Source organism: Lissotriton helveticus, chromosome 5_1, assembly GCF_964261635.1.
Source record: "Lissotriton helveticus chromosome 5_1, aLisHel1.1, whole genome shotgun sequence".
Lineage (NCBI taxonomy): Eukaryota > Metazoa > Chordata > Amphibia > Caudata > Salamandridae > Lissotriton > Lissotriton helveticus.
The window spans coordinates 479,281,845-479,298,624 of record NC_136065.1 but is presented as its reverse complement, the minus strand read 5'-3'; the positions used below and the strand labels follow the sequence as shown (position 1 = coordinate 479,298,624).

The following is a 16,780-nucleotide window of genomic DNA, read 5'->3' as shown; positions in this document are numbered from 1 at the left end:
ATTTCAGAGAACACGATACGACTATGTGCGTAGCCATCCAGTTTGAGGTGAGTATCACACAGTATCTAACATCTAATACATTGGCAGTAAGAGAAGCTGGGGAAAAGCAAGGTTATATATTGTAGATAAACCCCATGTGGAAATTTGGGGTAAATCACAACAGCAGTTAGTTGAGAAGACAAAGAAATACCGTAATAAAAAAAGACATAAAAAAAAAATAGTCCATGGTATCAAATAATGTCTTTGAGTTATATTCATTAACCTGGCGGTTTCTCAACTTCTTTTTGATATACTCCTTTTTTGCAAAGTAGACAGGCACTCTAGTTCCAGGAAGCCGACCAACTAATAATGACCTTAGTAGCACCAAATAAGTTTGTGATGTTTCCATGTCTGCAAGATTATCTTCTCTCCGGTGTATTTTCTTGACTCAGTTCCAGCAATGAGAGGCGAGTTAGGCCTAGGTTGCTTTCCAGTTTGCCAGGAGTTTTTGAAGTACGATTGCCATTAATAGGTTGAGAAGCTTAATTTTATTTCTTAGCCAATTGTTGGATGGGTTTGAGAGTTGAGACAAAACATTCCTCCAGAGAAACAAAGGAACAGTGAAAAAAACAACGACAATATCACCTGCTTAAGTTTTTCCTTTAGTGCTTATTCTCTGGCAGGGAAATATTATGTGTTAAATAGTAATGTTACCCTCTTGGGATAGCCTGAATGAGTTGATGTCCGAGAGGCAGGTTTTGGTTAGCTTAATGGGTGGCCATGTTGTCAAGGTGAAATATATTGATTACAAAATTACCACACCACTATCCCAAACTTAATCTTAGTTATATTTTTGGGCAAGGGCAGGTTGATGACGTTTAGCCAAGGTACTAGCAGTTGGGGGTGGGGTTCAGACAGAGGCGTTTCCATGGTTTGTAATTTTTTTTTTAATCCGTTGAAGTAGAAATAGCATTAGCACTAATATAGTTGCAGTGTGATCAAATGTCCCTAAATGTAAGTGAGGCAATTGCCTTGATGGTATTTTTTAAGATTGTTATGAGATTCCTTCTTGCTGTTTAGTGTGAAAAGGTTTTGAAATTCTTGAAATGTGCTAATTGCATCACATGGAAAGAGTTGCGCAATGTTTAGATTCTGCAATTTATGCAAGTGCTCAAGAACAGGTGGTCATCATTTGATTAAAGTTCATTGATAATTGAAATTCCTTTATTGAGCTGCAGAACGTAGGTAGTTCCTAGCTGTTACTTTGATGTATTATAAGTCATTTTGGTAGATACGGTAATAGTGTGTTTGCAATCAAGTTTCCTGTCACAAGTGGTAGAATGGCATTAGATCTGAGGGTGATGCGTCCAATGTAACCTATGGGAGATCATTAGGTATAGATGTGGCAATTACTACATTGTGAACTGAGTGAACTTGATCACATTTTGATATCGATTGTATTCTATGATTGTATTCTGGAAGGAAATGTACACCTTCATGGGTTTTAGTGCTGAAGATATCCTTTTCTACAGAAAAGCGCTAAATAAAATTATTGCCGCCTTTGAAAAATTTTAATCAGAGGCTGTATTCGGAGGATAGGAGGAATATTCCTGCATTACAGGATGAAATAGTGGAATTTCTGGATAGGGTTAAAATAGAATCACTAACCCCAGCAGATAGGGACATGTTGGATGCTCCGATTACTTTGGGGGAAGTCAGCAATGTACTAAAGGCGGTGCCATCTGGCAAAGCTGCAGGGCCTGATATTCTCCCAGGAGAATAAAAATTCAAGGTCAACTGGCCCCAATTATGCTGGAGCTATTTAGCTTCATTCGGGAGGGGGGGGGGGGGGGGGGGGAAATCCTTCGCCGGACTCGTGGAGGTTTGCTAAAATTGTTATATTTTTTTTAAAAAGGGGAAGGTGGTCACGGACTTAGGGGCCTACTGGCCAATCACTTTGATTAACAATGACGTTAAAATCTACTCAAAAATCTTGCAGAATAGATTGGCGTCCGTAATAAAAAAAATGGTCTTCCACAGTCAACACAGTTTTGTTCCAGGCGGGAAACCATAGATCATATTCGTAGAGTAATAACTCTATTTGACTATACCAATGTGACAGGAGACCCTATGGCTTTAATTTTATTGAACGCCGAAAAGGCTTTTGATAGGATCACCTGGACCTTGCTATGCGCGGTCATGAAGCATTATGGAATTGGGGAAGGCTTTATTCGGGCCATTAAAAGCATGTATCAAGATCCAATTGCCAAGCTAGCACTGATGAGATTACACTCGGGGGAGATCAATAAAGGGCGGGGCACAAGACAAGGGTGCCCCTGCTCTCCCTTGTTATTTGCAATTTATATTGACCCGCTAATTAGACTAATACAAGAGAGATAGGTAATTTTATCAGTTTCTGCCCGGGGAGGAGAGGTCAAAATGTTAGGCTATGCCGACGATTTAGCGATAGTCACGTCGGCCCCACAGAGGGCTCTGGACGAGTTAGGTGTGTTAACATTTCGATTTGGCAAAATCTCCGGCTACCTTATGAACGAAAGTAAAACCCAAATGGTCATTAATGAAAAAGTGGACTTTGCTGACCAATGGATTGTAGCAAATGCAAGGTATTTAGGGGTCGAGATAAGTGCTACCCCAACTGCTATAGTAGATTTAAATCTGGCGCCCTTATTAGTCAAAATGAAATCTGATACCAAGAAGATCAGCAATATTTATTTGACCCTTATGGGCCGAAGCAATGTTATTAAAATGATCTTCTTGCTCAAGATACTTTATTATTTTAGAGCCATCCCCCTTGAATTTAATAAGCTATGGTTTCGGAAATTTGACCAGGCTGTCTCATGGTTTCTATGGGCAGGGCAGCGCCCAAGACGGGCATTAAGGTTTATGACACTTCCCAGAGATCGGGGGGGCTGGTCTGTCCCTAATTTCCAGACTTATTATTGGGCCACTACCTTAGGGTATTCAGGCGAGCTGATAAATGGATACAATTCGGATCATTCCGAAATTTCTATTTTCCAACTGATCTGTGGGGGAGAAGCCAGGGGCCTTTTATTACGACAAATTGATTTTGCTTATTACAAGAGGGTTAAGTTTAAGGTTTTGATAGGAATTTACAAAGCCTGGACTGCAGTCAGGAAAAAGTTCGGAATTGGCCGGCTGCATCGGTATTCCCCTCTTGCTGATAATAAATGCCATATGTTCGGAAATTTTTAATGATGCTTATTTTAGTAGATGGGGGAAAGAGTGATTTATTGTATTGGGGATCTTCTTTCTGGCGACAACCTACTTTCTTTCGATGCGCTTAAAAATAGATTTGGCATAGGGAATAAGGATTTTTTTATATTCCTACAAATCCAGGATTTTTGGGAGAAAAAATGCCAGAACCGGAATCGAATCCCGCTTTTTGATTTGCTTAAAAGTAATACACCACAAACCGCTGCCATCTATAAAGCCATAACGGAAAAAATGGGGGATGATCTTACTAAGCATTTTCGATAGATGGCAAACAGTGTTACAGGCTGGGCAGGGGGAGTGTGAGGACTCTCTGCTCTTCAGTCAGACTTCATGTATATCTGCAAATCTGCAAGCACAGTGTTTCAAGACCTGGTGTAATCTGTACGTGACTCCAGCCCGCATACATAGATGGGGCGGTACTACTGGGATACACTGCCCTCATTGTGGGGTTGTGGCCGTGGATAGCACACACGTGTGCTACCTGTCCGGGTCTCTCCCAAATATTACCCAAAATTGAACAGAGGCTGGGGGCTATACTAGGTCACATCGTGATACTTACCCCGCAGGTGATAATGTTGGGAATTTCTAATCAAGCGATGGAGGAAAATCATAGGAAATTGGTGTTTATCGCTATGGCTGTTTATCGTTTATGTTTGGCCACAGCATGGCTTGATTCAGTTCCTCCGACAGAACATGTTTGGTTTAATAAACTCCTATCTATATATAATTGGGAGATTGCGGTAGTGAGGAGGAAGGGAAGATGGGCTAGAGAGAGAGGGAGAAGAGAAGCTCTAACTGCCTCTGATTAATTGGCTTAATAGCTTGGGATGAAATAATTTTTTTTGTTGCTGGTACGATATATCCATGTACATATTTTTTCTCTTTTTCTTTTTTATCCTTCTTTTTCTTTCTTCTTTTTGTAATTCCCTTCTCCTGGGTCCTTAGATTTTGGTTTTGCTTGAAGATGGATCCACCTTGGAGGAGAAAATATTGGGAAGAAAAAACATTTGGGGTATCAGCCACAGCTTTTGTTTGTTCTGTTGGTTATGAATCATGCTTGTTTTCTTTTTGTGTTCTGACACCCCAATAAAACAAAGAAAAAAAAAGCGCTAAATGACAGATTCACTACCTTAAATAAAGATAGTGGAAAAGGAAAGGGCAACATGGTCTTGGTATTATGACAGTGAACAACATCTTAGTGAATCCGATCAGCCCCACTGGGAGAGGTTCAGAGAAGATTACAATTATATTTTCTCTTTGATGTCATCTAGGACTTTTTCTACTTGGAGTTGAGCAAAAATTGATGAAGCTGGAAATAAAATAGTTCCAATGTAAGTTATGTATGGGGTGTTACATTTTCAATTGTGCACTGGGAGAGGATATGTTGGGCATAATCTAGTAAGCGGTAGGATTTCTCTCAGTAGGATTTTTTTTCCACTTGATTGAACACATATTGTAAGATGGAAACACAAAGATGACAGGAAACCTCAGCATAACAATTGCTTGAATTCCAGCTCTGCCCACAAACCATAGTGTGGAAAACGTGTAATATTTTACTTGGCATAAGCTGCAGCCATTTTGGCTGTGATGTCCATTTAGTTTCCTATGTAATTCTCCCGTCCTCTGCTGCTCGTCTTTTTACTGTGCTTATATTATCTATTTTAGTTCACTTCCTGACTCAGCTAAAAGCAATGCACGTGCTGAGAGTCTGTAGCTGCCAGTTCACCTGTTAACTGTCAGTCATTTACTGCTGCCATAGGCATTTCTCCTCCCCCTCCCACTTAGCTGACCATGTAGTTATTCATCAGCCCTTGTTTTCTGATAACTATTTCTAAAACTTGTTCTTCCTATTTCTGTTCTCGTGCTTACACTGCACAAAACCTGTATAAAAGGGCATTGATATGTGAAGCCAGTGTACTACCTCCTCCAGCACTTGAGAGTGCTGTGTGGATGTGGTCCCACTCATGAGTGATTAATAAACTTGTTATTTATTTCCTACTCCAGTGCTGATCTCTACTTTGTTGGTTTTTGAACCCGTGGACAAAAGGGTGACCCTGCACCAGTGTAACCCTAAAAAGATATATTTCCATGATAGGTTTTACAAAATTTCTTCTTTTCCCCACTGTTGTCGTGGATTTTCTTCCAGTTTTCATCAGGTCATAATGGACTTTAATAACGGCACAATGCAATGCTCCTATTTGATCTACATTCCTTTGAAGTTCTCCAATGTTGGCTTGATGGTGGGTTAATCTGCGCACATGGCATCTGGAACCAACTCTTATTCAGTCACTCACTGACATATTTTACTGTATATGCAGTGTCATTGACTGCTTAGTGATTTAGTTATGTTGCCTTGCTGTTTACACACACTGTACTCCTTTTATTGATCACTGTGTCAACACCACGAGCACAGAGTATAGTTTTTATAAATGTGTAATATCTGCAGAGGGAGTGCCTCTTTTATTTATTGGAGACTCTTATTTTCATTAACTGGATATCTATATTTATTGTTTCTACAACAACTTGGTTGTTTTTTCCACATGGAATCCCTGTTCTCGGTACATCTGATCTGCATAGCGGCATACTGGGCATCCCTTGTGCTGCATTACTTCCTGCAGATGTCTGGTAACCAAATCAGTGTTTTATACTGGGGTGCTACAGGGTGCGGTTTTCAAATGCTTTATGTCAAATAAATTACACGAACCAGAACTCCAGGGCTCCAGTGGTTTGCCTGGCCACAGGGATTCTTTGCTGTGAGAGAAGTCTTGAGTTTCTTGTTATTCTTTGACAATATGGAGTGGGTTATGAAACACAGAAATTGAGAAAGAAATATAGATCACCTACCTATAATCCCCCTAATGGGAAATGTTACCCTTCCTCTTTACAGAACTTGCATCACACCTCCCTCTGCATCAGCCCAGACTATAGTGCCTTAGAGGCCAGGGACCCTCTTGAAGATGCTAGGAGGATAGCCATCTTTTTATTGTCTAGGTTAGTCGGTTTCTCATGGGCACCAAAAAGACAGCCATGCTTAACAGCTACTCAGCAGTGAAGTTCCAAAAGGCACATTGTATGTTCTAAGGCTTCTTCCTCGCCCCCTCCTTACCAACAGCGCCAAACTGGAGTCCGACATTCAATCCTGTGATGTGATTTCTGGTCAGAGGGTGTGTAATGTGACTTCCATTGCCATGCAATTTTGACGGCATAAAATGTTTTTGGAAATTCTGATACAACATGTACCAATTGGCCCTGAGAACATCAAACTGTCCTCACAGGAGACACATACTTTCAAACCTTCCTGGAGTGTGAGACCAGGCTCACAAATTTTGCTCACTCTCCCAGACCACTCTGAATGTTCATGAGCCACAACCTCGAAACACCACTTATACACGCTTAAGATAAATGAACACATTAATACATTTCACAACCTACACAGAGAAAATGTACCATAGATACTTAACATTTTTTAACCAATGTCCTTACTTGGGCGAACACACAGATCTATCATCCGCATTTAAACATATATTTAAAAGAAAACAAAACAAATGTGTCGTTGGTGCCCTCAATTCCTAAAAAGTGATCCTATGGACACTGTTTGTGCTAGCACGGATATCTGGTGATGTCATCATGCCAATAATGTTTTACCTTGTGATAAATACGCATAAAAAGTAAAGTCTCTTCTATCCTTGCAATTTGCATTGGTACAGGAGGACACTCCCACAGGGAGAGTCTCACTTCAAGCCTAATCGTCTCACAGTACCCCTCTGCTGTCCTTCTGGCCCCCACGGCTCTTCTGTACCCCCGCCTCCTAAAGAGCCGCTGCAGCTTGGTGAAGGAAATGGTACCTTTAAGAGAGTGCTTGCACGCCATTAAACTCAACACCGTCATGCATATTTCGCCAGGGAAGGTGAACTGTCAACTTAATCACTGTAACAAATAAAATCTCTTGGCAGTCACTTACAATAAATCCAAAGCAAACCTATTAGCATTTTACATACACAAACAACATAACAACATTAGCTACATTATCCTTCTAATTAATTCACAAGCAACTGAAAGGTGTCATCTTGAAGAGAAAAGCAAATCTTAAGACAAATGACATCCCAATCTCTAGGGAAAACAAACATATTTATAAGGAAACATGTAAGGTCTATATTAAAATCTGAGCGTTGGAAGGTTAATTAGCAATCGCTTGTTTTAGGATAAACAGCCCAAAATAATTCCAATTTAATTCACACAAAGTGACTATCACCATGTAGCCGCAAGCAACAGCTTTACCCCAAAAATGTATTTATAGGAGAATATGGACCTATCCCACCTATAAAAAACACATTCAGGTAAATGTTTCAAAAGTAGAACCACTCAAGGACACAATGTATAGTCAGTGCTCACAAATAAACCTTCAATAGTAAAACAACTTGGAAAGCAAATTCTGAATTTCGTGGAGTGGCTGTAATCAATACATAAATCAGTAAAACACCATATGTGTCCTACTTAGAATAGCTGGTCAGGCACAGGGACCCCATGCAAAGGGACAGCAGAACAACTGACATTAGAATAGCACATTGATCTCCAGCAGATGCCACAGTATTAGTCGATTAAAAACCACATGAGATTTATGTGGTGCCTTTCCTAACGCAGAACTCTAGCTTCCAATTGCACGTGGGACACTATCCCAGGCAAAAAAGAAAAAGATCACTTGTAGTGTCCAACACTCATTACAAGGGGATCTTCAAAGGAACTGCAGAAAACACACGAAGAGGCCACAGGTTTCCTTACCGTGCTCTGCTAAAACTACCCTAAAGGGAACATGACCAGTCTTGTTCCCTATTCACCCGGGGAATAGACACGTAGTTTAGGAGTCATACATTCTCCCAAAACTTTTTTTAATCACTTTTTGTCCCCAATATTTATCTGACTTTTATTTTTTAACTCTTTATATCAAACAAGCTCAACAGGCAGTACATTCTTAAACAACCATGCACGTACATCGCTAGGTTAATTTGTGACATTAGTACCTCATAGGAAGGGTGAGGAGGATTCCATCGTCTAGGATATAAAAAGAACAGTATCACAATAACAGTCATCACTGGGAACCGGAAGTGGGTGAACAGAGATTGCTTATCACACATCACATATTGGATGAAGCTAAGGTGTAGGTCCCCAATACCATTATATCTTCCTGTATTTGCGCCATGGTGCCCATATCTTCTCCCACTTCTTGACACACGCCCTACTTTTACACACCATCTCTTCTGCTCGCTGGCACCCATCTAGGTAACTCTCCCACTCATTCACTGATGGGGATTGGGGTGCGCCCCAGCACAATATTGATCTGACTTGAGCAATCTCGTGCCCTGCCTCTAAATAATGGCTGTTCATTGGAAATTTCCAGATCCAGATGTAGTTTATGTAGTCATAAACCACAGATTGAACTTCTTTAGTGATCCCATGTGTACATATACTACAGTGGGATTTAAAATAATGCATGGCATAGATGTGGTCACGTGTTACATACAACTGACTACAGCTTCATCTTTTCCATGTGGATGCCTAATATCTACCTTATTAACAGATTTGCCAGGTGAAATGTTTACAAAAGTGAGATAGTATGAAATATATCAGAAGCATTCAGTACGCAAATTTGCTTCTTTAATATAAAGAAGTCTGTATATATGTGTCTTGTGAATTAAAATGATCTTCTTTAGCTAGGTAATACACATATGGTTTTCAGAAAGCAAAGCAGGTTGTGCCCTCGCGGGTATATAGCCGCTGACTTTTGAGTGTGAGGAATCAAGTTTGAATCCCAGCCAGGGCTCAACATTCTTTGATTCTGGGCAAATCAATTAATCTTACTGTGCCTGAAAAGGATAACATTATAGTCTGTCTATTTTAAAGTGCTGTAATTCCCTTGGGCCAGGTTTGTGCTGTAAAATTTGCTAACAAAAATAATAGTCCATATAACAGTTATAGCAAATGTTTTTTTTTTTCTACCACATGTAGAGTGAAGACAGCAGAACTACACAGTGTCCAAACAACTGCAAACAGCGCAAGATAGGGAAACTGAGGGGAGATGAACAATGGGAAGAACTAATCGGTACAGAAGCTTCTCTGAATGTTTTGAATGACTTTATGAATTGTCCATCAACTCGAAATATTCTTAGCCTTATATATTCCCTCAAGAATATCAGTCCAAGGAGGCTTGACTAGATCAGTCCTGACTCAACTGTAGCTAACATAAAAGGATCCGGAAGCATCTGCTAACTTATGTCCCCAATTGAAGAATCTTATTTGAAACATAGTGGATAGGGATCAATAAATTAAATTCCTACAATAATATGAATGCTCTAGTTTCCTCTGTTAGTACTGTAACTTAATACAATAGTTGTTAGGCGTTCACTTGCCACAAAACCAAAATGGCATAAAGTGTGGCATTACGGGTCGGTCTGTTGTGGTGTGTTAACCAACAATGTGAAAACGTTGGCAGTGGACTGTTGAACCAATCCAAGAGAATCAGTCATTTATATTGGAGTTAAAATGATTTAGGAGGCCATATTCTCCAAGAGAAATTAGGAATGGCAAATTTAGTTGGTTCGAATTAGGGATCATAATCTAACAAAGTATGAACTGAATACATTCTCAATTCATATGCATAATAAGCAATAAATAAATAATAAAGACCATGTCAATGTTTCATGTAGATGCATCAAAGGACTAACGACACACATGACACTTAGTGGATGTGAAGAATACCATTCAAGGATAAATAGGAGGTAGTACGACATATTGTAACTAAATATTTTAATGTGTAATACATGACTACACTTGCGTAGCTGACTGAGAAATTACACTGACTCAAGATGGCCGACGATCGGCCGCTTAGACATGTGTGCATCTAGTAGTTTCAGAGAAGTTCAAAATACACACCAAAATTCTAGAAGGGCTAAAAAATATCAGACGTGCACCAGGATTAGGAGAATTGTCATCTGGAGGTCATTGATGGAACTGCTGGTAGAAAAGTAACGGTCAGTTGCACGTAGTGAAATAACACTGCCATTTCGCATGGTTCTGGCATCTTCCCTGATTTATGGAAGCATGCCACACTTCTGCCTCTGAAGAAAAAACCCAATGCTGATTCTGGGGTGCTATCTAACTACAGACCTATCTCTTTATTGCCAGCGCCAGCCAAGATGCTGGAAAAGGTTGTCCAGCGACAATTGGCTAAATTAATTGAGAGCAATAACATTTTACATGACACTCAATCTGGCTTCCGTGCCGGTTTTAGCACAGAGACAACCTTTTTAGAGGTGGCGGAATCAGTGAGGCTGACAGTAGATTCGGGGGCATCAGCTATGCTGGTGCTCCTGGATCTATCTGCCGCATTCGATACGGTAGACCATGATATTTTGGTTTGACGCCTCCAGGACTTCGGCATTAGGGGGACCTTCCTTGAGTGGGTGAGGTCATTCCTCCACAAGCGGACTAAAAGGGTGGCTTTACAACCATATCAGTCCAAGCAGAAGCGCTTATGGTGTGGGGTGCCCGAAGGATCAACTTTAAGCCCACTGCTGTTCAACATCTGTTTGGCACCCCTGTTTTCACTCATTGCCAACTGGGGGGTGAAGGCAATATCTCATGCCCATGACACCCAGCTGGTGTTCCCTTTTAAAGACCGGTCGGCAGTTTCCGTTAAGAGTTTCAAGAGTTGCCTCAAGGATGTTGCAATTTGGATGAATATTAATAAATTAAATGTCGAAAAAGACAGAAGTGATGTTCTTCGGGACCACCAAGCCTCCAGACTCGGATTTGTGGTGGCCACAGAAAATGGGGTTACCACCCACCACTGCGGGCACTGTTAAAAATCAAGGAGTACAATGGGAGGCAGATCTGTCCTTTTCCTCTCAAATCCAGCAAGTAACTTTCTCCTGCTTTGGAAAATTGAGGTACATGAGGAAATGTTTACACTTGTTAACTGAAAACTATTGTCGTACCATAGTTCATGCAACGGTGACATCCAGATTAGACTATGCGAATGGCCTCTATTTGGGCCTACCTGCTTACATGGTTAAGAGACTACAAATGGTCCAAAATGCAGTTGCGAGATTGATTAGACGCGTACCTATGTGTCAACATATCTCTCCGCATATTAAGGAACTTCACTGGCTACCGGTGGCCAACAAAATTAAATTTAAGGCCTTAACCTTAGTTTTTCAGTCATTCTATGGACTCTGCCCCAGATATCTGAAACAACGATTGTGTGCCTACAAACAGAATCGCCTATTGCGGTCCAATAGCGTTTGGTTTTTTCATCTACTTGAAGACAAGAATCCTGAATGGCTAAAGGGTAAAAAAAAAAAAGCTCTCAAAAAACCCAAGAAGATTCTTTTTCAGGACATATGCTCTTAAATTTGTGTGCAGGTGTCAGATGTTGTTCCTATTCGACCCAATATTTTTTAATATTTTATTTTCTCGATTCACAATTGTCTCTTGCTCGTCGCCTGTTGCACTCAGGAAGTACAGCAACACATGACATCGCTTGAAAACAGAATGACACCACTGTTTTTTTCCTTTCTGTTATTGTCTGGTGACAGAAGGGATTTTGCATAACGCTGTGTGATTCTCTCTTCGCACAATGTTATGCTGTTGTCTGTGTACGGAACCATCTCTGCGTGCTACTGTTCTTTTCCCATGAGAAGTCCCCGCACCAGCTGCTTACATGCCCACCAGAGAAGGCGCCAACCCAAACAGCTTACAGCAGACACCGTATTTGTACTGCAAACCACGTAATAAATCAAACGGAATATACAGAGCAATACAGATAACAATGCACGTTCTGTGAGATGTGTCTCAATACATTCATATTCAGCTAGGCATTTTATACAGACACCTAGGGGTGAAGCTGACATTACTGCAGTTCGGTGCAGTTGCATCTGCTGGGTAGTTATTATTGACCTAATGCACTCCAAGGAGGGAAAGGGCAGCTAACAGCAATTAATGCCTCACTCAACCTCTGAACAATAAGGTCATTAGCAGCCATCCCTCTAATCTACTCTAATACAGTTAAAGTGTCCTTTACCCGCTCTATGCTTCGATTTCACAATCTCACTGAAGGTGCTTAATTTGAGCCAGTGGACTTCAGTGCTCAGCACCGGCACTGAATTGTCAACTCTGGTGCTTATAACATGAACTCAACCCAAAGGTGCGTTTTTCATGAGCACCAGTTAAGGACACATTCACTTTTTGTAGACCCGAGAAGATGAAGTGATTTGCCCACAATCACAAGATGCTGAGCATACAAGACTCGAACCTGGTTCCCCAGCTCCAAAGTCAGAAGCTCTGACCCTTACATCCTCTCACCACTTGTAGGGTTTTGGTTAGTTCTGTTAGAGGCGGCGCTAAAGGGAGCAATGGTCTGATAGGAGCTGCCTACTGACAATAGAATTAACCACAGCTCACTGAACTTAGAATGCAAGCAAAAAAGAAGTTCATGCCAGCATTGTGAGAATTCACTTTGGCTGAGCCGATGAATAGAGGTTTCTACATATTAGAGCCTGCTACCAAGCGCTATAATGCTGGAGGCTATGAACTCAAGGATTAGGCCCCAGCAGCAGCTGAGGGGCTGTAACAAAGTTAAGAGCTTTTATCAACTGGTATAGCCTTAGGGAGAAGTTCTACAATATTATTTGAACATTGCACCTACTAAGGGTATAATGACGTAAATTAAGCCGGGAGAAACAAAAAGACAAGCATTGGAATATTGGAGAAGGTGGTCTATACCAGTCATTATTTGCCCCATGTCATGTCCTTGCGATCAATGACTCAACATTCCAATATTCTAACAACCTCTCAAGCTGGCACATTACTAGAAGAGATATGTTGGTAGGCGAGTACTTTTGAGTGTCTTGTTACTACAGAGTAATTTATTTTAAAGTAGTTTAAACAGCTGGCAGCGCATGCCTCAGTGCTGTGGGACCCACGGGAGCAAATTACAATGCTGCATATTACACATGTGGGATTCTTGTATATTTATTTGCAATTAATACCTAGGAATATTTACCACCCTAGTCAGCGTAATTTAGCTTTGACATGTCTTTCTCCCCCCCTTTAATACTTTGCCACTTTTGTGCAAAATGTAAACATTTCATTTTGAAAATAGGTGGAAATAATGTCCTGCAATAAAGCCCTATTTGTTTCCGATTGTGATGTGTTAAAATATCAAACTTTACAAACCATGTGGTACCTGTACTAATGTTTGAGGCTGATCCGACCACTGTAATGAAATCAGTGCTCAGAAGCACAAGCGGAGATGAATGTGCCAAGACGTTTCGATTTCAAATGGATAGCAAGCAGTGACCCAGTTCTACTAGCAATTTATACTTTCCTGACCTTTTCAGTGGAATAAAGATTCTGGACCTTCAAGACAGAGTACGTGAACCAGATCAGGATGGCCTAGTTAGAGGAACACAGACTTGCAGGATCGTTATGCAGTAAAAACAAAGTCCATGACACCTGTCCTGTGAAACAATCCCCTCCACCTCTTGAACCTGAAGCAGCTTTGCTTCGAAATAGCATAGCTTGCTGAACTGATCTTCTATGCTGTGCACAAGTCCCTGGGGTTAGGAGGTTTGGGAGGGAGGAAGGTTTGGGAGGGAGGAAGGTTGGGGAGTGAGGAAGATTGGGGGGTGAGGCACGCCCACTCATATTAGAGTGGCTTTGGAAGGCACACATGCACAGTAGTTATTCACTATGCAGACCCAGGTCACGGGTTTACAAAAGACGATTGTGCAGCATCTTGAGTAATTGAAAAAAAGACTTACAATTTTCTTCAAAAATTCAAAATCTGTACCAAAGAAGTCCTGCTACATGTTAAATAAATTGCTGAAAGGTATGGGAAAGGGTTAAACCTCTGATGAAACTCCGGTATGGGAGTGTTCATACTATATTATATACTACTACAACTTGTAATCACCGTGAAAATATATGATACGAAAGTTAATGCCAAATGGAAGAGTTGGTCAAACAAACCACAGTCTAGCTCTAGTTTATTACTCGGTGGACATGTGATACCGCTAAATAAAAACCAAACAAAAAAAAACCAGATAACGCCCCATAGTGGATTATACTTAAAAGAACATGAAAAAAAGATAGGCCTTAAGAAGTTGTGCTTTGCAGGGTGGCATTAAAAGGAGTCTGCATCAAAGCGTGGGTTTGTGTTCTATCAAAGGCTCTTACAGCCTCAGTTGCTGGTGCCATTGGCAGCACCCCAACAGTACTTGCTATCGTTACTTCCTTTCACACCACCTTTGGCAAATAGCGTTCCTCTCTCTTGTGAGTGCCACAGTGGCTCTCCTCCAAGTTAGGCACCTTCGACCTGATGCATGCTGGCTTCAAATCCTGTATTTTTCAGAGCACTATAGATGTTCTTCGGTAGTTTGCCATCTGCAGATATCTCTGGGAGCAGGTACTCCAGAATATAGTAAGTCATGTGCCAGGAATTCTGGATGACAGAGGTTTTCATCGTGCTTAATGCTAGTATCTACCTGGTTTCTTTCACCAGCAACTACCAAGGCTTACAATAATTTCACATCTTTGAATTAAACATTGCATTCATTTGCATTTATAAAGCGCATGACTACCGGAAGGCCTCCCAGGATTCATTTTCCCCACACATTGTAGTCTTAAGGGCATCACATACCTGAGACAATGTTGTACAGACCCATGGCCACTTTATATTGAAGGGGCTATGAGTAAGCAAAGCTGGGGGGGAGGGGGAGTCATGCTGGACAGAAGGTCAAAAGGTCAAATGTAAAAGGTGAAGGCGGTACAATAACAATAAACTTCAATCATGTTCTGAAGTACAGAATGAGACATTAGTTCCAAGCTTTAGGGGAGGTTGCTTCATGCAGATGAGCCCAGCATTTAATTTGAGCCAGTGGTTGCTGGTGGGGCCGGCACTTATTTTCGTCATCAGTTACTCAAATGGGAAAGATAGATGAAGAAAAGACGGCAAAACTGTCACAAAGGGAGAAAGCAGGAACGTGCAAGAGCAATAAGAAGCGGCAGGGAATGTTTGGTAGTGGATTAAAGACTACCAGCCTTGCTGTGCGGCACACTGGCATTCAGTTTGCACCGGCCGTCAACTTCTGAGCAGAACTTCAGGCACTGGCACCCCTCCCAACAGCAAATTAAGCACTGGATGCACCGTACAGTTGGCACATTCCTTACAGGAAATTTCAGATCAATTACACAATCTACTAGATTGGGTGACTGTAAAGAAGGCATACGTACCAACATTTTAAAAGAGGAAAGTTGGAGATAAAAAAAAAATTATAATTGTGAGAATGTATTTCCCCCATTGACTTCTGTTGAAGCAGAGGCAATTCCAAGTTGGAAACAGCCAAAATAAAGCCAAATATGGCTTTATTTTGGCTATCGGGAGTCTCCCGCCAGAAATTGTTCTATTGGAATGTATAAGTAGGTGCAGATCAAACTGCTCTTTTGGGAATGTACTGTAATGTAGTGTTGGGTAAGGCTTTGAGAACAAAGAAGAGAGGTTCGATGGATGCTTGCTCCAATCTGAGCCGGCGGCAGTGCCCGGGGACTGCGAGGGCTTGGGTACCACTATCCTAGGAAGCGTGCCTTCCTGTTTGAACTCAGGTTTAACTGAAACTCCAGTACACAGTGAAGTAGTACCATGGTTATAATTGGCATTTGCACCAAGCCCTTACCATAGCAAGGTGACTTCACACTGTGAGCTTGACAGAACAGTCTAAGCAAGGAACCCCGGTAAGGCGGTTTGAGTAGAATCACTTGTGGTGGGTCTACGTTTAGTAATGTCCAGATGTTTATTTTTCAAACAAGGGGAAATGTCTGCTGAAGTGCTTGTTCTTTTTGTGTCTTTGCTTGTCATTCCCAAACCCAGTGAAGACTAGAATTAGGAAACACAGGAGGTGCATTATCAATTGATATGCGCAAAACTGATTGGCACCACATTTAATTAAAAACTTCACAGCCGCTAAATGTAAGACAGTCTTGTTCTTAGAAATGATAATATGCAAAACAAAATTCAAGAGCTGGAAATGAGAATTACTTCAGGGGCAAACAGAATATAAATTAATTTAAATCGAGAAATTTGACTTTTGCATATGGAACAAATGAGAGATAAGCATGGGAATGCCTGCTGTTGAATTGTAACCACAGTGGAGTAAATGCAGCATTTATACATGGTTCTATAATGAGAAAAAGGAATAGAGGTGGACAGTCCCCTTCCCCATTTATTGAGCGTGGTTCCATTTTCTCTTAAACTATTTTTGCTTCCCATTCCCTATGGTACTCTACATTTCTGTGGTTTCTTGTGGATCATCCACATGTGAACAGTCAAGTCTCTTTACATTTCCAATCCTTACATACCCATCGACTCTCCCTCAACCAGGTGCGTTGAGGGTTGTATCGAGTCATCAGGATGATGAGGTTACCCCCCACCCCCTTTTTTTTCTGAGTTTTATATAGCGTGAACTAGACCCTAGACATGGTATCGGAGCGCTTT

The 16,780-nt window shown here is 41.1% G+C and overlaps 1 protein-coding gene across 6 annotated transcripts in view; it reads right to left on the bottom strand.

The window, feature by feature from the left end:
- The window catches only part of KAZN (kazrin, periplakin interacting protein), a 970,648-nt gene that overhangs the window by 842,837 nt on the left and 111,031 nt on the right, over window positions 1–16,780 (bottom strand). The gene's annotated exons all lie outside the window — the stretch shown is intronic.